Here is a 22123-nt window from a genome sequence, read left to right as displayed (position 1 = left end):
TGTAATGCCAGTACTTGGGAGGTGGCGGGAGGAGATTGGAAAATCAAGAATATCCTTGGCTTCACAGGATGTCTAAGCCTGGCCTGAGTTATACCCTGACTCAAAAAAAAAAATTAGCAGAAAAATTATTTGAGTTAGTCTAAATTTCTAGGATTTATGCTCTTCCATGTAAATTTTAGAGCAAGGTAATCTGTGTTTACAGATAATCTATTTACTTTTCTTTATAGTGACTGTGTACATTATCATTATTGTTTTATTATTGTTATTGTGGTGGGGATGTTTTGCGACAGTTGTTATGTAGCACAGGCTGGCTGCCTTGCCTCCAAAGGGCTGGGCTTACAGCATGCACCACCACAGACCTTAGACCACGTTCTTAATTTTAACTCTCCATGTTCATCATTATCACATAGACCTCAGTCTTCATTCTGCATGTTCATCATTAGTACATAGACTCCAGTCTTCATTTTGCATGTTCATCATTAGTACATAGACCTCAGTCTTCATTCTGCATGTTCATCATTAGTACATAGACCTCAGTCTTCATTCTGCATGTCCATCATTAGTACATAGACCACAGTCTTCATTCTGCATGTCCATCATTAGTACATATACCCCAGTCTTATATTCTGCATGTTCATCATTAGCACATAGACCCCAGTCTTGCATTCTGTACATTCATTATTAGCACACAGACCCTCCCTAGTCTTGTATTCTGCATGTTCATTCATTAGACTGGAGGACCAGTTCCCAGCAGTGCAGAGCTTGAAAGAAATGCATGGAGTACTATGACTTTTTGATTTGAGGGGGTAAGGGGAAAGACACTCTGTTGACTTCTTTCAGAACTTTTGATTCTTTTGCATTCTCTGATTCCCTATTTTTCCTCTACAGTTTATAAATCCCAACAAAAATCTTTCAGGCAATATAGAAATTACAACGTGGTCAAGAACAGGTCAAAGAGGGAATGTTATTGGTTTTTCCAGTGTTCAAACAGTATTGGTTTCCATCTGTGTCTTGGCTACTAGGTCACGAATGTCACTTCCATGCATTCCTTGAACCAGAATGGCAGGAGGCTCTCAATAGCAGCTGTCATGCAGGAAAGTCAAGACTCAAACTTGCAAACTATAACAATTAGTTATTTCTTCATTAGGTTACAACAAATTAGGCAATTTCTCTGTAATCTTTTCTTAACCTGCTACTCGGGTTTTACTTTGGTGTTGTTTGCTTTCTTTTGTTTTGGTGGGGAGGGGGGCAGGTTGTACTTTTGTTTCTCTGGTAGCTTTAAAGCATATAATAAACCCTGTCTTTTTTTTATTTGAGTATCTTTCATAATAAGTAAAAGATAAATAAGGACAATCTCAAATCTTCATGTGTTCCATAGCTTCCTTTCAGCTGAAGGATAATAAAAGGGACCCTTCTATCATTTAACCAACACCAGTAATCCTATTACACTATCCTATGCCTCAATTACTTTGTTGAACACAGAGCTAAAGGATATGAACAAAACCTCATTGTCTCGAATTCAAAACCACTCTTAGCCTTTATCATGCATGTTACATGGAATGTCCAAGTGATAATTACATGACAGTTAATTATTTTCTGTTCTTTTACTGTTTCATTAACAAGATTCACTGTGATTCTAATTTTGGAGAAATCCAAAACCTCTCAGACACACCAAGAATACCACATGATTTCATAATCTGAAAACTGTAAACTTGAGGAGGTTGGATTTTCTTGACATTCTCAAGTGTGTAAACACACAATGGTCAATAAAACACTGCTTATCTGCACACAGTGGATAAGATTCAGAAAAAGACTCTCTGGTATACTGCGTTCTAGAAGGAGCTCTGTACCTAGTGTTCATAACTTGGGAAACAGCAAAAGACTTTCCCCCTCATATATGGAACACAGTAGAGGTTTGGTGAAATCAAAATACATTTTGGAGACTATTTTTTCAAAATTTCTCCTCTTTAAATGATACTTGTATTACTTATTATGTTTGAATTAAATTTGTGACTATTGTGGTGTTTGATGTGGGACTGAATTTTTTTGAGACAAGGTCTTTCTATGGCTGTCCTTGAACTCTCTATGTATGGCCTTGATCTCACAGAAATCTGCCTGTCTCTGCCTCCTGAGTGCTGGGATTAAAGGTGTGTGTCATCACTGCTAGGCAGTAGTGTCAACTGGATTGGACTGAAAGAAATCTAGTGTTTGTCTCCAAGTGTGAAATTAGATCATCGGTCTGTCTATTGATGGATCAAAAATGTAAATAGATTATTTTGATCTGATGGAATATGGAAGGTGGGGTCTAGTTGGCAGAAGTAGGGTACTCAGGGCATGGTTTTGAAAATTATATATTATTTCTGGTCTCTCTGTCTGTCTTTGTCTCTGTCTTTCTGTCTTTCTCTGTCTCTCTCCTTCTTTACCACTATGAACATACTTATATAGGATGTCTTTCTGTATATGTGTTGCTTTTATTGGTTAATGAATAAGGCTGCTTTGGCCTATGGAAGGGTAGAATATAGCCAGGTTGGAAGAGATATAGAGAGAGAATAGGCAGAGTCAAAGAGATGTCATGTAGCTGCCGAGGGAGGCAGACACCATGTAGCTGCCAAAGAAGCAAGAGGTAACAAACCACAAGCCTCGTGGTAAGATACAAAATAATAGAAATGGGTTAATTTAAGATATAAGAGCTAGCTAGAAATATGCCTGAGCTGTTGGCCAAGCATTGTTGTAACTAATAGAGTTTCTGTGTGATTATTCAGGTCTGAGCTGCTAAGAGACCAAGGTGAAGTCTCTGCTTACATTCTGCCATATTGTTCTGACTGGTCTTTGCCTCAACATAGCTATGGAAACAGTGGAGAGAAACATTAGTCTAAATAATCTTAATCAATAAAAACTAGGAGTCAGATATCACAGTAGACACCTGGAAGACCAGAGAATCAGGAATAGCCTCCAGTTGCTTCCTAACTCTCTCGTGCCACATCTGAAATGCCCAAGATCCTGTCTACACCCCATCTTATCACTTCCTGTCTCCAGCTCCTGAGTGTTGGGGTTAAAAGTGTGTGCCTCCACAATCCAGCTTCTATGGTTAACTAGTGGCTACCTCTGGTCTCTGACCTCCAGGCAAGCTTTATTTGTCAGAACACAAACAGAATATCACACATTTCCCCCTTTGTGTCTGAACAAAAGTGAAGGTTTTAACTAACATAGAGAAACATTATACAATAAACACAACAACTATATACAAACATATAAAGCAATAATTACATTAACAATGTCTAATCCATATGCACTTGACAAATTCAGAGAAAATACTCCATTGTCTATCCTATCTTGGTGAATTCAAAGTGTTGTACTAATTCACTTTATATCCTAACTTATATTACCAACTCAGAACTACCTTTTATGACTATTAAACACTTTATATCTCTTTTGTGAGATTCATTTCTGAACTTTTAACAAGGAAAACTATAACTATCTAGTCTTCAACTCCATCAGAGACCCAAAAGGGAAATATTATTACCCAAGGAAGCAGGAAAAGTGAAAAAGCAACTTCCAAAAAAATGTGAGCAATGACAGAGACAGCTGACTGCCTGGACAGTTACCCAAGGTTCCTCTGAGGCATCCATCTTTGACCTACAGGTCTAGATTATCTGACAGACTTTTCTGTGAAACAAGATATTCTGAAGGGCTGTCTTACCTTGTCTTGGCAAAGTTCGGCAATCACTTTCTTTTGTGGCCTGTTTGTCTAATTAGGACAGGACACTGTCAGAAGTTGAGGCAAGGGCAGTTTCTTGCTCAGTGGCTAACTTTTGCCACAAAGGAAGTAAACTCCATGTAGAGTTTCTTAGATGCCCATCATCTTCTCTAAAATAGATTGGTGCTACCAGGAGCAGATATGTTTCATTGTCATAAAAGAAGAACTTTATGTTATTAAAACATCTTAAATGCCTAAATGCCATATTCTATAGATCTCTGAAAGGTTTGAAGATGACCTGTTTATCTAAAATATATCTCCATTTGACCTTGAAAACATACCTAACATATGGTTACCAATTTGTGATGTGGGATTCTCCTCTGTATGCTGTGAAAACCATTGGTTAATAAAGAAACTGTCTTAGGCCTGTGATAGGGTAGAGCAGAGCTAGACAGGGACAACTAAACTAAATGCTGGAAGAAAGGAGGTGGAGTCAGGGAGAAGCCATGTAGCCCCGCCCAAGTCAGATGCTGGAACTTTACCTGGTAAGCCACAGCCTTGTAACAATACACAGCTTAATAGAAATGGGTTAAATTAAGACATAAAAGTTAGCCAATGAGAAGCTAGAGCTAACGGAACAAGCAGTGATTTAATTAATATAGTTTCTGTGTGGCTATTTCAGGACTCTGGAAAGCCAGGAACACCCACACGAACTCCTACTACAAGTTTGATTGTAATAAGTGACTAACTACTAACCTGCATTTCTTTATTATCCTAAATAGTTTTAAATGCTAATTAACCCAATTAAAAAATGGGGCACTGAACTGAACAGAGAATTCTCAACAGAAGAAATTCAAATGGCCAAAAGACACTTAAGGTCATGCTCAACCTCCTTAGCGATCAGGGAAATGCAAATCAAAACAACTTTGAGATATCATTTTACACCTGTCAAATGGCTAAAATCAAAAACACCAATGATAGCCTTTGCTGGAGAGATTGTGGAGGAAGGGGTATCCTCATCCATTGCTGGTGGGAATGCAAACTTGTCCAACCACTTTGGAAATCAGTGTGGCGGTTTCTCAGGAAAATCGGGATCAACCTACCCCAGGACCCAGCAATACCACTCTTGGGAATATACCCAAGAGATGCCCTATCATATTACAAAAGCATTTGTTCAACTATGTTCATAGCAGCATTATTTGTAATAGCCAGAACCTGGAAACAACCTAGATGCCCTTCAATGGAAGAATGGATAAAGAAAGTGTGGAATATATACATATTAGAGTACTACTCAGCGGTAAAAAACAATGACTTCTTGAATTTTGCATACAAATGGATGGAAATAGAAAACACTATCCTGAGTGAGGTGTCCCAGACCCAAAAAGATGAACATGGGATGTACTCACTCATAATTGCTTTCTAGCCGTAAATAAAGGACATTGAGTCTATAATTTGTGATCCTAAAGAAGCTCAATAAGAAGGTGAACCCAAAGAAAAACATATAGTTATCCTCCTGGATATGGGAAGTAGACAAGATTGCCGGGCAAAAAATTGGGATCTTGGGGGTGGGGTGGGATAGAGGTAAGGGGAGATGGGGAGAGAAAAGTGAGAAGGGGGGTTGGGGGAACTTGGGGAATTGGGATGGTAGGGATAAAGGAAGGATGGATATGGGAACAGGGAAGCATATATCCTAATTAAGGGAGCCATCTTAGGGTTGGCAAGAGACTTGAACCTAGAGGGGCTCCCAGGTGCCCAGAGGGATGTCCCTAGTTAGTTCCTTGGGCAGCTGAGGATAAGGAACCTGAAATGGCCCTATCCTATAGCCATACTGACGAATATCTTGCATATCACCATAGAACCTTCATCTGGCGATGGATGGAGATAGAGACAGAGACCCACATTGGAGCACCAGAATGAGCTCCCAAGGTCCAAAGGAGGGAGAACATGAGCAAGGAAGTCAGGACGGCGAGGGGTGCACCCACCCACTGAGACAGAAGGACTGATCTATTGGGAGCTCACCAAGGCCAGCTGGACTGGAACCGAAAAAGCATAGGATAAAACCGGACTCTCTGAACACGGCGGACAATGAGGGCTGATGAGAAGTCAAGGACAATGGCACTGGGTTTTGATCCTACTTCATGTTCTGGCTTTTTGGGAGCCTAGTCAGTTTGAATGCTCACCTTCCTAGACCTAGATGGAGGGGGGAGGACCTTGGACTTTCCACAGTGCGGGGAACCCTGACTGCTCTTCGGACTGGAGAGGGAGGGGGAAAAGAGTGGGGGGAGGGGGAGGGAAATGGGAGGCTGGGAGGAGGCAGAAATTTTTTTTCCAATAAAAAATTAAAAAAAAGAATCTAAAAAAGTAGTTTGTAATAATAACTTTCAAGGACTAGAAAATTGTATTACATTGCTAAATGTTAAATGTTATAGAGGTAAAATAATTTGAACAAGAGTTGAAATGTATGTATAGTATGTTCCCCAAAATAACCTCAATTTTGTGTCAATATACAAAAATCCATACCAATGCAAAATATTGAAGATTAATAGCTGTGTTTTTGTTCAAAAAATAGGTTTAATAATCTGCCCTTTAATTCTATCATACTTATATCCCCCTTGTCTTTCCAAAAGAAGATTCTTGAATCTAATCTCCTTTGTTCAGTTTTTCCCTGACCATTACTGAATAACAACTGGTAACTAACCACCCCCAAAATGATGACAAATATCCATAACCCATTGAACCACAAAAACCACCCACCCCACCTCTTGGAAATGTGAGTACCATGTTCTTAAGGTTACTTCCTGCTGTCTGGGGTCAAAAGCATATTTAGGGGACCCTAAACAAAATTAGGATAATTGTCAAGTCCTGGGAGAGCTAGCTGTATCATTTGTTGTCCAGTCTCTGTTTAATGGGAAAGGGCAGGGCTTGTTTCAAGTCCTGGCTTGAATAGTCTGTGAGGCTGGACCATCTCAAATATCTACCTCAAAATTGTTCTGAGCATATTGTAGCCAAAAGCCGATCTTTAGGTGGTGTTTTTCAGCTTAGTGGTGTTATCATAGTCCTGGTGGAAACATTGTTGTGGGTCCCCATTTTCCTTTTCGAGACTTCAAAGGTTGCTGATAGGTATGGACGTGGTGCACTGCAGAAAACTTAAACATTTTAAATGTCAAATGCAGCAAATTTTAAAGGGGTTAAAGGATCATTGTAATGATATTTCATTTGTATTTTAATAAATAAATCTTGCAGAGATTAGAATGCAAAATAGCCACACTAGTCAGCCATACAGGCCAGGCAAGGGATGGCACACATCTTTAAGCCCAGAAGCCACAACAGTTAGGCATAGAGGTAGGGGGTGGTGGTGCACACCCTTTAATCCCGGCACTAGAGAAGAATATAAGGTGGAATGAGACAGGAACTTGCTCTCCTTCAGTCTGAATTCATAGAGGTAAGAGCTCTCTAGTGTCTTGGCTGCTTTGTTTTCTCTGATCTTCAGGTTGAACCCCAATATCTGTTTCTGGCTTTTTATTATTTGTGCAACATTTGGCACATAAACGGTACAAATTCATGAAAAAGTGATTTGCCTGTGGCTTTTTAGCCACCAGCAGAGGTCAGTGTTGCGCATGGGGCTCCCAGCAGAGCTGCATGTGGATCTCCAGCCCCACTCAGCCCCACTCAGTTAGGCTTTCCTTCCATCCCCACCCCCAGCCTCTGACAAAATTTGGAATTTTCCTGTGGTAGCCTCTTTGAAACAGTCTCCAGCTGCCACCCAAACTCCAGAAGCACCTGGGCTCCAATGCCACAGGACTTTCTTGCCCTAGACTGAATGGTTCTGCCTTCAGGCAGCCCCCTGCCACAAGTGCTTTTTTTTTTAGAACATTTCCCAGACAGCTCTCTCTCTCTCTCCACCATGGACTGTGAGCTCTTCCTAAACCTTCTTCTTGGGCTACTGCCAAACTAGTTAGCTACCTTGAAATCTAGTCAGGTTTTACTGTTCTATGCAGCAGCAATAAGGCCCACATCTTCATCAACACTGTCTGTGGATTTGCTAAGACAATTGAGAATTCTTAAAGGGAGGGATTAGTTAACAGAGAGGGTTCTTCCTCGCTTTAAAACTGGGGAAAACCATTACAATGGAGGGATTTGGTCTCTGTATGATAATATGCCAGACAGTTTGAAAACGGAACGATTAAACAAGAGGATATCTAATTTAGATGGAATTTATGTGATTGTAAATATTATCAGCACTATGATTTTTGTTTTATTACCAAAAAGTTGATTAATCTGAGTGCTAAGATATAAGCCTTAGCAAAACCTAATGAAACAGATCACAGAGATGTTCAAATCCAGACAGAGGAATTTAATGGCCATCCATTTCAGCGTTGCATTGTAAGAATACATAGAAGCAGCCTAAGGTTGTCAGACAGCCAACCTTAATATATTCAATAACCTTACAGAAATTTCCAAATGGCAGGGGATCTATTACAACTAGCTAGACTCCTGTGACATTGTTAGATTTAAAGAGATTCAAGGAAGCCATACTCTCATATGGCATGCATTTATCTTTTGTGAAGCAAATATTAAACTTGTGGTCAGTTTGTAATGTAACTATTCCTAAAGACTAGATATATTTAGTTGTTTTAGAGCCTAGTTCACAATTACAATGGAGTACCTGGTTCAGAGAAGAGGCTAACATTATTGAACAACAGAGTAAAGCTAGAGGTAGGAATATCTCCCAAAATCAAATTCTTGGAGGATATTACGCTACTATAGAAAGGCAAGTTGTATATGATCACACCCTGGATTTATGCCATGCAGCAGCTTTGAATGGTTGGGACAAAATTGGAGAAATAGGAAAGAAAATTGAGTCATTTACTAAAGTTATACAGGAAGCCTTTAAATATTTCTTACAAAGATTGACTTCATCAATAAATAAAATGGTACCAAATTCAGACAATAAACAAAAAATAATTGAATCTCTGGCTCTTGAAAATGCCAATTCTCTATGCAAAAGGCCATTAAAGGCAAGGTCAGCCCCTTTGAAAGAATGAATTTAAGATACAATTGACATTCAATTTAATGGCCATGACGATGTATGTATAGAAGAGGTGATTTCTAGAGGTTTGAGGAAAAATCAAAATGTCAAATGTTATAATTGTGGCAAATAAGGTCACTTTAAAAGGGGTTGTAAACAAGGCATTTCTAGAAACAAGGTTTTCTCTAATAATAATGTACTTGGAACACCCCAAACATTGCTGCCAAATTTAGCATGAATAGTAAAAACCCAGAGACAGAAATTGGGATTCAATCTGAAAACCAGAAAAGCAAAGCAAAGCATTGTCTGGGACTTTCTGGTAGAGATCCCAGGAGGACAGCTTAGTGACTAAGGAGCATGCCACATATCTTTGTTTGTTTTCTGCTGTGATAAATACCATTACTAAAGATAACTTGGGGAGGAAAATATTTCCTTCAGCTTACACTTCTAGGTCCGTCACTAGGGGAAGCCAGGGTAGGAGCTGACTTCCCTCATATAACTACCTGCCTTGTAGAATTGTGTGGTATAAAGCCAGGCGATGGTGTCACACACCTTTAATCCCAGCATGAAGGGACAGAGGCAGGCGGATCTCTGTGAATTCGAGGCCAGCCTGGTCTACAAGAGCTAGTTCCAGGACAGGCACTAAAGCTACACAGATAAATCCTGTCTCAAAAAACAAAACACAAAACAAAAGAAAGAAAGAAAGAAAGAAAAAAAGAAAGAAAGAAAGAAAGAAAGAAAGGAAGGAAGAATAATGTGTGGTATACTTGTAATGCTTTATTTTATAATAAGCAAAAAAAAAAAACCTGTTTCATTTTCTTAGAGGCATATGCTGGAGTTCTGTCTGTCTTTATTTGTACAGGTATACCCATGATGACCATAACTTCTAGCAAATGTGTGATTACTGAATCAGCCTTTTCTGAACTCAAAGCATTGTCCATTGAAAACCTGGATAGGTATCAATGGTGTGGTGATGTGGGTCAATGGTCTGTATTCTTCAGTTATATTTTAAATAAAAGCTGATTGACCAGCAGACAGGCAGGAATTATAGGCAGGACAACCAGACAGGAAGTAGAGGTGGGTCCATGAGAAAAGCAGAATCCTGGGAAGAGGAAAGCTCATTTTCTGCAATCCTGACCCAGCCACAGAAGAAGCAATAAGGTACCGAGCTATGTGGCTAGCATAGACAAGAATAATGGGCTAATATAAGTTATAAGAGTTAATAAGAAGCCTGAGATAATGGGTCAATCAGTTTATAACTAATGTAAACCTCTGTGTGATTTCTTTGGGACTTAACGATTGCAGGAACTGGGTAGGACAGGAAACCCCTACAACAGTGTGGCGTATATATTTTAGTTTCCCAAATTCTACAAAATGGAACACATCCATTTGCCAGATTTTACTCATTTAAGTACTCTTTGGGTTACTTCCTTCAGCTAGTGATATTTAGCTGTATAAAACAAGGTCATTTCCTTATAATTTCCTTGGCTTGTTATCATGTGATGGAAAAGTCTCTTTAAAAACCTTTGCTATTGACATGATGTTTTTTTTTTTTTTAAATAAAATTCTGAGGCTTCCAATACATTTCCAATCAATAGCTGATCAATTTCTTCATTGCCTTGCGCTAGAAGATCTGGCAGAACCATATGGGATTGGATGCGTATTACGTACATTGGGTGATTCCTGTTCTGGATTATTTCTTGTAATTGAATAAATAGTAAAGTGAATTCTTTGTTATCTGGTATAAATTTAGTGATTTCAATATGCAAAACAACTCTTTCTGCATATTGCAAATCAATAACTATATTGAAAGTTTCCATAAAATTCATTAGAAGCATGAGAATAAGCATGCTTCTGACTTTTGGACAGAATCGTAAGTGCTTAGATCCACTTTCCTTAAATTTTCTCACTTGGGCTGGTGTAGCGCACCATGGCGCCACCATGTTCTCAGGGTCTGGCACTAAGCCTGTTGCGGCCATTTGCTAATTGTCTCTAGTTGGTAAACAACTTCTGCGCACGCTCGCCTCTGGCCCAAGAGTGGTTTGATTCCCACCTATCACTTGCTCACACGATCGCCTCAGTGTGGTCTGAGCCAATCAAGCAGTGACACATCATAGGCGGACCAGGCACTGTATATATTCCCTGCGCGGTCGGGCTCTGGGTGGTCAGGCTCGGGGTCTTTTCGCCTCCATCTGAACTTCAGTCTTCTGCGCTCCAATAAAGTACGTTCCAAGAAGAATCCTGTTGTGGTAGTCTTCTCTGCTGGCGGAGTTGCGCACCACAGGCTGGAGAGATGGCTCTGAGGTTAAGAGCATTGCCTGCTCTTCCAAAGGTCCTGAGTTCAATTCCCGGCAACCACATGGTGGCTCACAACCATCTGTAGTAAGGTCTGGTGTCCTCTTCTGGCCTGCAGACATACACACAGACAGAATATTGTATACATAATAAATAAATATTTTAAAAAAATTTCTCACTTGTAGCTTGCCTTTCCTGATTTATTTGCATCACTATAGCATGTAGGGGCTCCAGAAATTGGTGTTTTCCATACAATGAGAAGAAGGATCCAGTTAGTTCTCTTTATAAGTTGAATTCTTTTGCTTTTGTGATAGTTGTTGTCAGTCTCTCCCAAAAAATTACTGCAAGCTTCTTTGCCATAATCTGTCAATTTCATCATTATTAAAAGGTACTACAATTTCTTCTGGGTCTATTCCTGCTCATCGACAAAGTCTCAGTTTTTCTTCTAACTCAGAGACCTTTTCTACATTAGATTTTTTTTTTTACTCGTTTTAAGTGGTAGAAAGATCCATTCTAAGATTTTTTTTCCTTTTCATTAAAAATTCCTGTGGGGCGGGGGCTGGAGAGATGGCTCAGTGGTTAAGAGCACTGCTTGCTCTTCCAAAGGTTCTGAGTTCAATTCCCAGCAACCACATGGTGGCTCACTACCATCTATGAAGGGATTTGGTACCCTCTTCTGGCCTGCAGGCATAGATGCAGGATACTAACAATACTGTATACATAATAAATAAATAAATCTTTAAAAGAATTTTAAAAAAAATTCCTGTAGGGAAATGTTTGGAGGGTAATATGACCAGAATGCAGTTAAGATTCAGAATCACAAGAGCCACATGAGCGTTCTGCAAGTTTTCTTCCGCCAAAGCCAATTCCCTATCAGCTTCAGCTGACAATTTCCTCTATTTAAGTTCTTATCACCTTGTAAGCTTTGAAATAAATTACTCAGTTCATCATGCTCTATCCTAATAGCAGGCCATAGATAGGAAATGTCTCCTACTAATCACTGAAAGTCATTAAGAATCTGCAATTGATCTCTCCTAATTTGCACTTTTTGGTGTCTAATTTTTTGTAAAACCACTTTATAGCCTAAATAATTAATAGAACCACCTTTTTGTGTTTTTTTTAGGAGCAGTTTGTAATCCCCCAAAAGGCAAAATTTTCTTTACCTCTTCATTATTTCTAAAGTATCTACATTTGAATCAGCTAATAAGATGTTGTCCACATAATGGTTACTATAGATTGAGAAAATTGCTTACATATCATTTCCAATAGCTGCCGTACAAAATATTGGAATAGGATGGGACTGTTTAACATTCCCTGTGGGAGAATATCTAACTGACTGCACTAGGAGGCACCTCAGACTGAATCTGTCTCCACCAAACCTCAGACTGCATTGAGCTCCTGTTTCCTCCTACCTTAAGTGATATTTAATTGTGCCCATTTCTACCCTCAGCTTCCTGATATAAAAAAAAAAAAAACTGTTGATGAGTGGATATGCATCCTGAGGATTTAAAATAAAACTGACTGATTCTTTTTCATATAGAAAAATTTATTGTATGAAAGATTTTGCTGGGGTATATAAGCTGTAAGGGAAAAAATAAAGTGAGTTAAAAAAAAATCAAGAATGAGAGAAGGAATATACCAGGAAAGATGTAGAGGAAAAATAAGGAGAAAGGAGAATGAAAAGTTAGGAGGAAATCATCAAGAGAGGAAGTGTGTCTTTCCCCTTACTCCCTCAGATTAAAAAAAAAATGTCTTAGTTCGCTGACTCCATGGATCCCCACTGAGCCCCGAGCTTCTGGAGGCTGGTCCTTGTAGTGGTGGTATTCTAGTTTGAATTCCTTCAAAGGGCATCCCAGAGGAGGGGGAATAAGAGGCTGAATGCATAACTTTTGGGGTGTCTTCTTGTGGAATCTCTTCTTTGGGAGCTGGACATCTTCAACCCGTGTCTATGATGAACATTGTGCTATCTCCTTTGTGGTATCCTTTGTTTGTAAATGACTCATGTCTTCTTGTTAACTGTGGTGCCCCTGAGTATAAATGGTGGATTTTGTCCACCCTCCAGTTGGAGAACTTGGTTTTCTCCCAAGGAGCTTCTTAGAAGAAAGTATTCATCTGCGTTGGGTTAACCTGAATAGGAACTGAGCAGAAGTTATATCTATGGTTAGGAGCTATGGATCTAATCACTATAACAATAGGGTCCTGGAAGTCATATGCCCAATCAAAGTCAGTGAAATGCTATGTTCAGACAGTGTCTCTTTCCTTATGGTTTGGGTAAGGAATGGGAGAGGGACAATTCAAGTGGAGAGGATTGTGTTATTTTATGTTACAGAAGGGTCATGGGTCTTGAATCCTTAGTTCCAGAGCTTGTATTAAACTGGGAAACTAAGATTCCCAAAATTTAGTCATGAGCTATTTGAAGAAGACATGAGAAGTCAAGACAGAGGAAACATTTAAAACCATTCGTATTGGTTGTGCAAACATTGACTTGACAGATGAATGGTTTTGCTTCATGAAGGGCCCAACTTGCCCAGTTCTATATGACCTGTCATGGGAGCCTTTTAGTGGCAGATACCCTAATGGCCTTTAATTGATTGATGTGCACATACTGACTGTCAACAGACAGCAGCAGTTTTAAAGACAGAAATTGCTAAGCGGTAGAAAGAAGACCCCCAGTTTAGGAAAGGGGCTTCTTCTTGGCTGCGTAAAAATCTGAAGTTCCTGCCTTCGTTTTGTGTCAGCTTCCTTTCCCTTGAAAAAGAGAAAATTTGTATGGGGTGGGGCCACACTTAAACACTCTGTGAGTGTGTGTGTGTGCGTGTGTGTGTGTGTATGTGTGTATGACCATGGTTTGGTGACAGGCCTGAAGTCTGAGCTGTCTCACCAGTTCCTGACATTAAAATTTAAAACACGGATAAGACTAGAGGGAGGTTCAATTAAGCAATCTCAATCAAGCTGTGGACTCAGTGATCATTTCTCAATTCTGGTTCTCCAAAGTGGCTAGAAGTCCTTATTGTTTGAGGGGAAACCCTGGCTCTCAGGAGATAATTAAGCCTGCTTGGGGGACATGCCTTGGTAATCTATCCCAGGCTCTGTTGTTCCTGGGATCCAAATTGACTTCAAGTTTAGGAGAAGAACTAGAGATTTACGGGGTCCTTCAGGGCTCTAAAATGGACATCATAAGCTGCTGTACAACATCTGTCTTAGTCTGCAGCAAAACACCATGACCAAAAAGCAGGTTGGAAGGAAAGGGTTTATTTGGCTTATTCTTCCACACTGTGGTCCATCACTGAAGGAAGCCAGGGCAGGAACTCAAACAAAGCAGGATCCTAGAGGCGGGAGCTGATGCAAAGGCCATGGAGGGATGCTGCTTACTGGCTTGGTCATCATGGATTGCTCAGCCTGCTTTCTTATAGAACCCAGCACCAATAGCCAAAGGTTGTCACCACCTACCATGGGCTCGACTCATCCCCACTGATCATAATTGAGAAAAGGCTTTCCAGTTGGATCTTATGGAGGCATTTCCTCAGCTGAGGCTCCCTCCTCTCTGTTGACCCCAGCTTGTGTCAAGTTGACACACAAAACCAGCCATACAACATCTCAGTCACTCTTTGTGGCTTTGGTCTTGAAAGTTGATGAGAAAAGTCAGGCACCCCACTTTTCAGGCAGACATTCCTTGTCTGTGCAGAGTCAGGGAGGAATATCTTCCTCCAGCCCTCCACTTTCAATCTCTGTGTGTACATAAAAGTGAAGTCATTTCTTTTTACAGATAGCTTATTGTTGGACTTATTTTCATCCATTTAGATGCTCTACTTCCAATGGGAAGATTTAATCTACTCACATTCAAAGTGGAATAAGAAAGACTTCCAGGTACCACATCTGTATGAATTCCCATTTGGGCTAATTTGAAAGGAAGGAAGGAAACAAGCAAGCAAACAAGCTTATGTTATTATCTGGTGCAGTGGGACGGGGACTTAAAATCCAAGTAGAGGCAAAGTTTGATTCTACTCTACAGTAACTGCATTTCAACACCATGCAATAGAGCTAAATGTCTTGAATTCATTTAGCCTGCTGTGAGTCTGTTGCAAGCATCACCTAGGAGGTACTTGTCACCTCTGCCCTTTTCCTCCTCCTGACTGCTTCCATCCCCAGTGAAGCCTGTAGCTAGTAGAAGGGGCCCCAAAGCAGCTTCCTCCAGTGCGAGCATGGTCATCATTTCCAAGTGCACGGAGAAAGGGAACACATAAGGCTCACCATGGTCTGCTGGCGATGTGAATGAGTTTGTTAAGGATATGTTCTAGAATACATTTGAATGCAGAGAGACCACAGAAAGGGAGAGTTGCTGCAGTTTGCAAATGAGGGATTGTTTACTTGACTGTTCAAACTGAGGTGCAGAGCCTGGCAGGTGGGGCCCTGGGTTGCTGGGTACATGGGTATAAGGGTATGTGTGTATTCTCTAAGCACAGTGAACTCCAGTCTGCCATGATGGCCCTATGCTCGCCCTACTTCAGAAACTTGAAACACTTATTACTTGTTGAATTTTGGAATGACATTTAAGAAAACCAGCCACAATTATCTTAGAAAGCAGTGACAATACTACTTTATTGTTACTATGTAGCCAATGGCTTCCATCAGAGTATCCCACTGGATCCAATTAACTCCCCAGAGCCCCATCTCTACGCACTGTGATACTGGGGACCAGGCATTCAACACATTAGCCTTTGGGGACTATTCCAGATCTAGACTCTAACAGGAAGGTATAATAGATTGACTGGTAACCTTCCTACATTCTAACTCCTAGAGTCTGAGATGCAAACTTGGTGTGGGAAAGGGTCTTGAGACCCTTTAAGAGTCTTGAAAAGAGATCACGTGGGATTCTATAGGTGATTCCCTCAATCCAGTGACAGATGTCTTTTTCAGAGAAAGGCAGGGGGAGAGTTGAGTCTGATAGAGGAAAAGATTTGTGAAGATGAAGATGGTCATTCAGCCCCAGGCCAATGGGCTCCTGGAGCCGCCAGGAGCTGGAAGCAGCTAGAGACCTAGACTCCTTGGTGGGAGATGGATCTCCTATGGCTTGACCCACATCTTCTGGCCTCGGGAACTGTGAGAGGACAGTCTTAGGACAGGAACACAGTGTGACTGAGCTGTAAGTTCTGGGGGCAGTGGTGACTCACACTGACGGGCACGGGGAGGCAAGTCCGTAGTCTTCTTACTTTGGTTCACTATGGCCACTGAGTGGTCTTATGTGATGTGTCCTCGTTCTTCTTTTGTGTCTAACAGGAGACCATCAAGGCCAGATGTTGGCCAGGGCAGCTCCTGGCACACCAAAGCCTGTCTGGGAGCGGGGGTACCTTTCTCTTTGTGAAGCCAGTCTTCCTCACAGCCTTGACAGACTGACAGACAGACAGAAAGCAGAAGCTGCTAAGAATCCAGCTGGGCTTTGACTGAGTTGGATGATAAAGTGATTTACCACAATATAAAACAATTCCATTCCTCTAATTTTCTCATTTAAAAGTGTTTGTTTTTCTTTCTTATGGTTCTGGGTTGAAACCAGAACCTCAGGCACGCTGGCATGCCCTCTACCACTGACTACACCCCTTGTTTTGTTTTGGTGAGTCTTGTTTTGAGGCACGGACTCCCTACATTGCCTAGGCTACCCTTGAACTCACTTTGTAGCCCAGACAGGTCTTGAATGTGACATCTTCCTGCTCCAGCCTGTCAAGGGGCTGTGACTGCGGGGCTGTGACTGCAGGGCTATGTAAGACAGGGTAGTAAAAGGTAGTCTTCCTAGATATTTTATTTCTAAGAACATTCAATTCATTTCTGTTGCTTTGATAGAACATTCTCACAAAAAAAAAATCAGGTCAGGGAAGGAACTCAAGGCTTAAAAATAAACATATGAACTTGTTTATTCGGTTATTAAATACTGTCCTAGTTAGCTGTCACTGTTAGTTTGACACAGCCTAGAATACGCTGAGAATCTCAGCTGAGGTATTGCCTAGGTCAGATTGGCCTGTGTGCACATCTGCAGGAGGTTGTCTAGATTGTTAATTGATGTAGGAGGGCCCACCCCACTGTGAGCAGCTTCATTCCATGGGCGGGTGGTCTCGGGCTGTATAAGAAAGCTAGATAAGCATGAACCTGGGAGCCAGTCAGCAAGTGATGTTCGGTGGCTTCTACAGTGCTTCCTTGGCCATGAGTGAGATGCTTGGTTAGCATAGCACTGCATGGAATAGCAAGAAGGCCTGCCTTGAGTTCCTTCCCTGACTTGCTTTTTTGTGAGTGCTCTGTCGAAGAAACAGATGATGCTAGAACAAACACATGAACATCTTTCAGTTTTAACTTACAGGAAATATTGGCTAATATAGCGCACGTAAATGAGAGCTGTATGGAATCACCAATCAAGGTGTAAAGGATCCCAAGGTCAAAACATTTGAGGACCAATGGCCTAGTGAATGGTTAGTTTTTATAAATACACAATGAGTGTCTAACTGGGGGGAACTGAGTTTTATAAAGCCCAGGGGATCCATCTTACTCAACGTCTTCTTCCCATGTAGGTCTTAGCGCCTGATTTTTTAATAATTTGGAGAAGTGAGCTGAAGTTTCCTAATCAATTTCTGTTTGTGATTTTCTCAACTTATACTATATATTTCAGATCGGAAGAGTTTTGTTGCATATATTAACTGTACAAAGGGTTCACTGTGACATTTCTGTACATGCACTCACTGTATTGGGATCATATTCCCCTTCTGTAACAGGAGATCACATTGTTCCAGCACTTGACGTGCGGTGCGACCAGGCACAACTTACTTATTCCTCCTGGGACTTGGTTTTCTTTTCTCCCTGCTTTTCTTTTTTGTTGATTGCCTTAAAATTTATTTTTTTATTTTTGAGATTATAATAAAATTACATCATTTACCCCTTCCCTTTCCTAAAGTCCAAAAGCTACCACATACCCTGTCCTTGCTCTTTCAAATTCACGGCCTCCTTTTTCATTAAGTGTTTTTTTAAAATACATATGCATATACACATATATTCTTAAATAAATAAGTTCAACCGGCTTAGTCCGTATAATGTTTCTTGCATGTATGTTTTCTGGGCTGATGGTTTGGTATTGGATAACCAATGGTGCGCTCTTCCCTGGGGAAGACTATTTTTCCTGCTGTCAGCATTCTTTTTTTTTTTTTTTTTTTTTGGTTTTTTGAGACAGGGTTTCTCTGTGGTTTTGGAGCCTGTCCTGGAACTAGCTCTTGTAGACCAGGCTGGTCTCGAACTCACAGAGATCCACCTGTCTCTGCCTCCCAAGTGCTGTCAGCATTCTTTAGCTGCCTATAGTTCTTTGTACAGGGTTGAGGCCTCCTGGGCTCTTTCCTGTTGGCCTTGGTTTTCCTATTTGTATTGTGTTACCTTATAAAGCTATTGTCAATAAATACTGCTTGCTATCTTCACTGTCAATGCTTACTGGAGAAGTGGAAAAGGTCATCATTTGGATTTAGCCACCATTGATGTGTTGGCCCACCTAAGTTAAGGGGGAAATATAGATTTTCTATCACGTATATTATAAATGGACAAATATTAAGGATGTTAGAAAAAAGTGGGACTGTAGGTTTGACTGGAGAAAGAAGGGCCAAGTATAAGCTTGCGAGATCAAATGCAGTGAACAGCAGGAGAGTGGAGGGCGAGAATGGGGACAGTGATGCCATGTGAGACCAAGACATTTCTAGCGCAAATGTGGAGCCCATCACAGTCCCGGGGGTGGGTATAATGACATCACAGTCCCGGGTGTGGGTATAATGACATCACAGTCCCGGGTGTGGGTATAATGACATCACAGGCCCAGGTGTGGGTATAATGACATCACAGGCCCGGGGTGGTGGGTATAATGACATCACAGGCCCACACAAATGTGGGTATAATGACATCACAGTCCTGGGTATGGTTATAATGACATCACAGGCCCAGGGGTGGGTATAATGACATCACAGGCCCGGGTGTGGGTATAATGACATCACAGGCCCAGGTATGGTTATAATGACATCACAAGCCCACACAAGTGTGGGTATAATGACATCACAGGCCTGGGTGTGTTTATAATGACATCACAGGCCTGGGTGTGTTTATAATGACATCACAGGCCTGGGTGTGTTTATAATGACATCACAGGCCTGGGTGTGGGTATAATGACATCACAGGCCCAGGTGTGTTTGTAATGACATCACAGGCCCGGATGTGTTTATAATGATATCACAGGCCTGGGTGTGTATATAACGACATCACAGGCCTGGGTGTGAGTGTAATGACATCATAGTCTCAAATGTGGGTATAATGAAGGGGTCATGGGAACTGGACCACTTTTCCTCGTGGCGACTGAAGACACTCAGAATGCAATGGGGAGAACAGAGGAACAAGAGGACCCCAAGTCTTCTATACTTGTCCTCCTGGCAGATGAACAGATGGCACTGGAGCAGCATGATGGGACAAGAATGAAATAAATGGCGCCGTGACAGGTGCAGCAACTCCATAAACACCAACCTGCTTGTCGTATCAAGATCTGTGTGGCTCACTACTGCCACTCTTCAGGAGTAGCAGGAGGGCAGAGAGGTGTCTGGGCTGGAGGAAGCTGGAAGTCTGGGGAGGCAGACAGTGAGTGGTCAACAAAGGGAGGACACCAGGACTGTCCATCTGCCACAGCGGCCAAGGTGAGTGGGGTGGGTGACTGGAAATGGCTCCCGGAAAGATTTCAGACACTATCAGAGACAACGAGACTCAGAAGGGAAGCCGAGATGGTGTCGACGTCTCAGGACAACGACAGAGGATTTTTGAAGCGACAGTGCTACCTTGCTGTGGAGTAGAGTCTGTCTCCCATCTGTTTATAATCTTTGCTCGAATCTGCTAAGGTGTCTGAGAGGATGATTTCAGCTCAGAACGAAACTTTCATTTCATAGTATTTGGCTATGGCCCCCTCTAGTGGTCATTGTGCAGAATTAACCAGAATCTAACTAGTTCAGAAATAAATTTAACATTTCAAACTGAGACTCGAGCTTGTGGCTTTGAATTCTGGTGTGCGGCCAGGTCTAGATCGTGGTCTGAAATGTAGGTATCTTGGAAGTTACTTTCCGAAGAACACTGGTGATTTTCCTAACTCTGAGGTAGATCAGAAGTTGGTGGCCAACAGACCGCTGAACCAAGCATGTAAGATGGATTAGATTCCTGTCCTAGTGGTGTTTAAATCCTATCTCAGAGTGTGGGCCATCAATAACTAGCACACAGGAACGTGGGAACTGACACTAGTAAGCTCACAAGAGAAACAAATGCATGTTGGCCAGTGGCATGCATCCAACCAGTAGTCCCCTGTGCTGTGCTTTGGGGAGGCCTCCATACCAGCGATACGGCCTCTCCTATTTGCTGGAGACTGGTACAAAGCATCTGTGGAACTGGAGAGATGGCCCAGCAGTTACTGCACACACTTTCATTTCCAGCACCTACATGATAACTGCTTGTTACTCCATTTCCAGGGAATCCAGATACTCTCGTCTGGCCATATGCACTTGCTCGTGCGCACGTATGAATGCGCTCGCGCGCGCGCGCACACACACACACACACACACACAGATGTGCGCACACACACAGACATATGCACACAATTTTTTAAAAATCTAAGAAGGGCACTTGTAAGGCCAGTTTTTGGTGAGCAGAGGGTGGAAAGAGAAAGGGCGCCTGTAAGACCGATCATGGCAGTGAATGAGTGCATAGACAAGGCACCCCAACTTGGAGCTCAGCATCCAGATGTTGTGCTTGTCTCAGAGGTCATGTGTCAGTCTCCTTCTGTGAAAACAATGGACATTAAATGTGGACCTCAGAAGATGTGGGGTCACTGACTCCTCAGAAGAGTCCTGTGGGGTCACTGACTCCTCAGAAGATGTGGGGTCACTGACTCTTCAGAAGAGTTCCGTGGGGTCACTGACTCCTCAGAAGAGTCCCATGAGGTCACTGACTCCCCAGAAGAATTCTGTGAAGTCATTGACTCCTCATAAGAGTCCTGTGAGATCACTGACTTCTCAAAAGAGTTTCATGAGATCACCAACTCCTCAGAAGAGTTCTGTGAGGTCACTGACTCCTCAGAAGGGTCCTGTGAGGTATGCATTAGTTACTTTTCCTTTTGCTGTGACAAAATGCCCTGACCAAAACAACCTAAAGGAGAAAGGCTTACAGTTTGAAATTTGGATGTATAGTCCATCATGGTGGGGACCCCTGGCAACAAGAACTGGAGGTGGCTAGTCACACCATGTCCACAGTCAGGAACCAGGGAAAGAGGATATACATTGTCTGTGCTCAGTTCAGAACTCCAGCCCACTGAATGTGCTGCCCATGGTTGGGGCAGGGCCTTCTACCTTAGTTAACCTACTCTATAAGATCCCTCACAGGTGCCTGGAGGCTTGTCCCTTAGGGGATTCTGGATCCTGTCAGGTTGACAATCAGTACTAATGACCACAACGTAAATGTCACCATTAGGCCCATTTTTTACATTATAAACAATTTCTGAGTTATGTCAAAATTGTTCACCACAGAGCTTGTACCAGTTTTTATCTTGTCATGAGATGCACCTCATTTCCATTCCATTGTAGTGATGAAGATTGTAGATGTAAGTTTCTTCCCCACCTGGTCATGCAGCCGTTCAGTCCCAAAGAAACACACAGAGGCTTATATTAATTATAAACTGTTTGGCCTATTAGCTCAGACTTATTATTAACTAGCTCTTACAAGTTAAATTAATCCATAATTCTTGTCTGTTTTAGCCATGTGCCTTAGTACCTTTTCTCAATAAGATATTTTCATCTTGCTTACTCTGTATCTGGGTGGCAACTGCAGACTGAGCCTTTCCTCTCCCCAGAATTCTTTTAGTCTGGTTGCCCCATCTATACTTCCTTCCTGGCTACTGGCCAATCAGCATTTTATTAAACCAATATGAGTGACAAATCTTTACAGGGTACAAGAACATTATCCCACAGCATGTCCCTTTTTTTCTTTACAGAACAAGAACTCTGAATCTAATCACCTTTGTTTAACCTTTTCCCTGACCATAACGTGTAACAACTTGTAACTAA

This window comes from Chionomys nivalis, chromosome 6, assembly GCF_950005125.1.
Source record: "Chionomys nivalis chromosome 6, mChiNiv1.1, whole genome shotgun sequence".
NCBI lineage: Eukaryota > Metazoa > Chordata > Mammalia > Rodentia > Cricetidae > Chionomys > Chionomys nivalis.
This window is presented reverse-complemented; position numbering follows the sequence as displayed.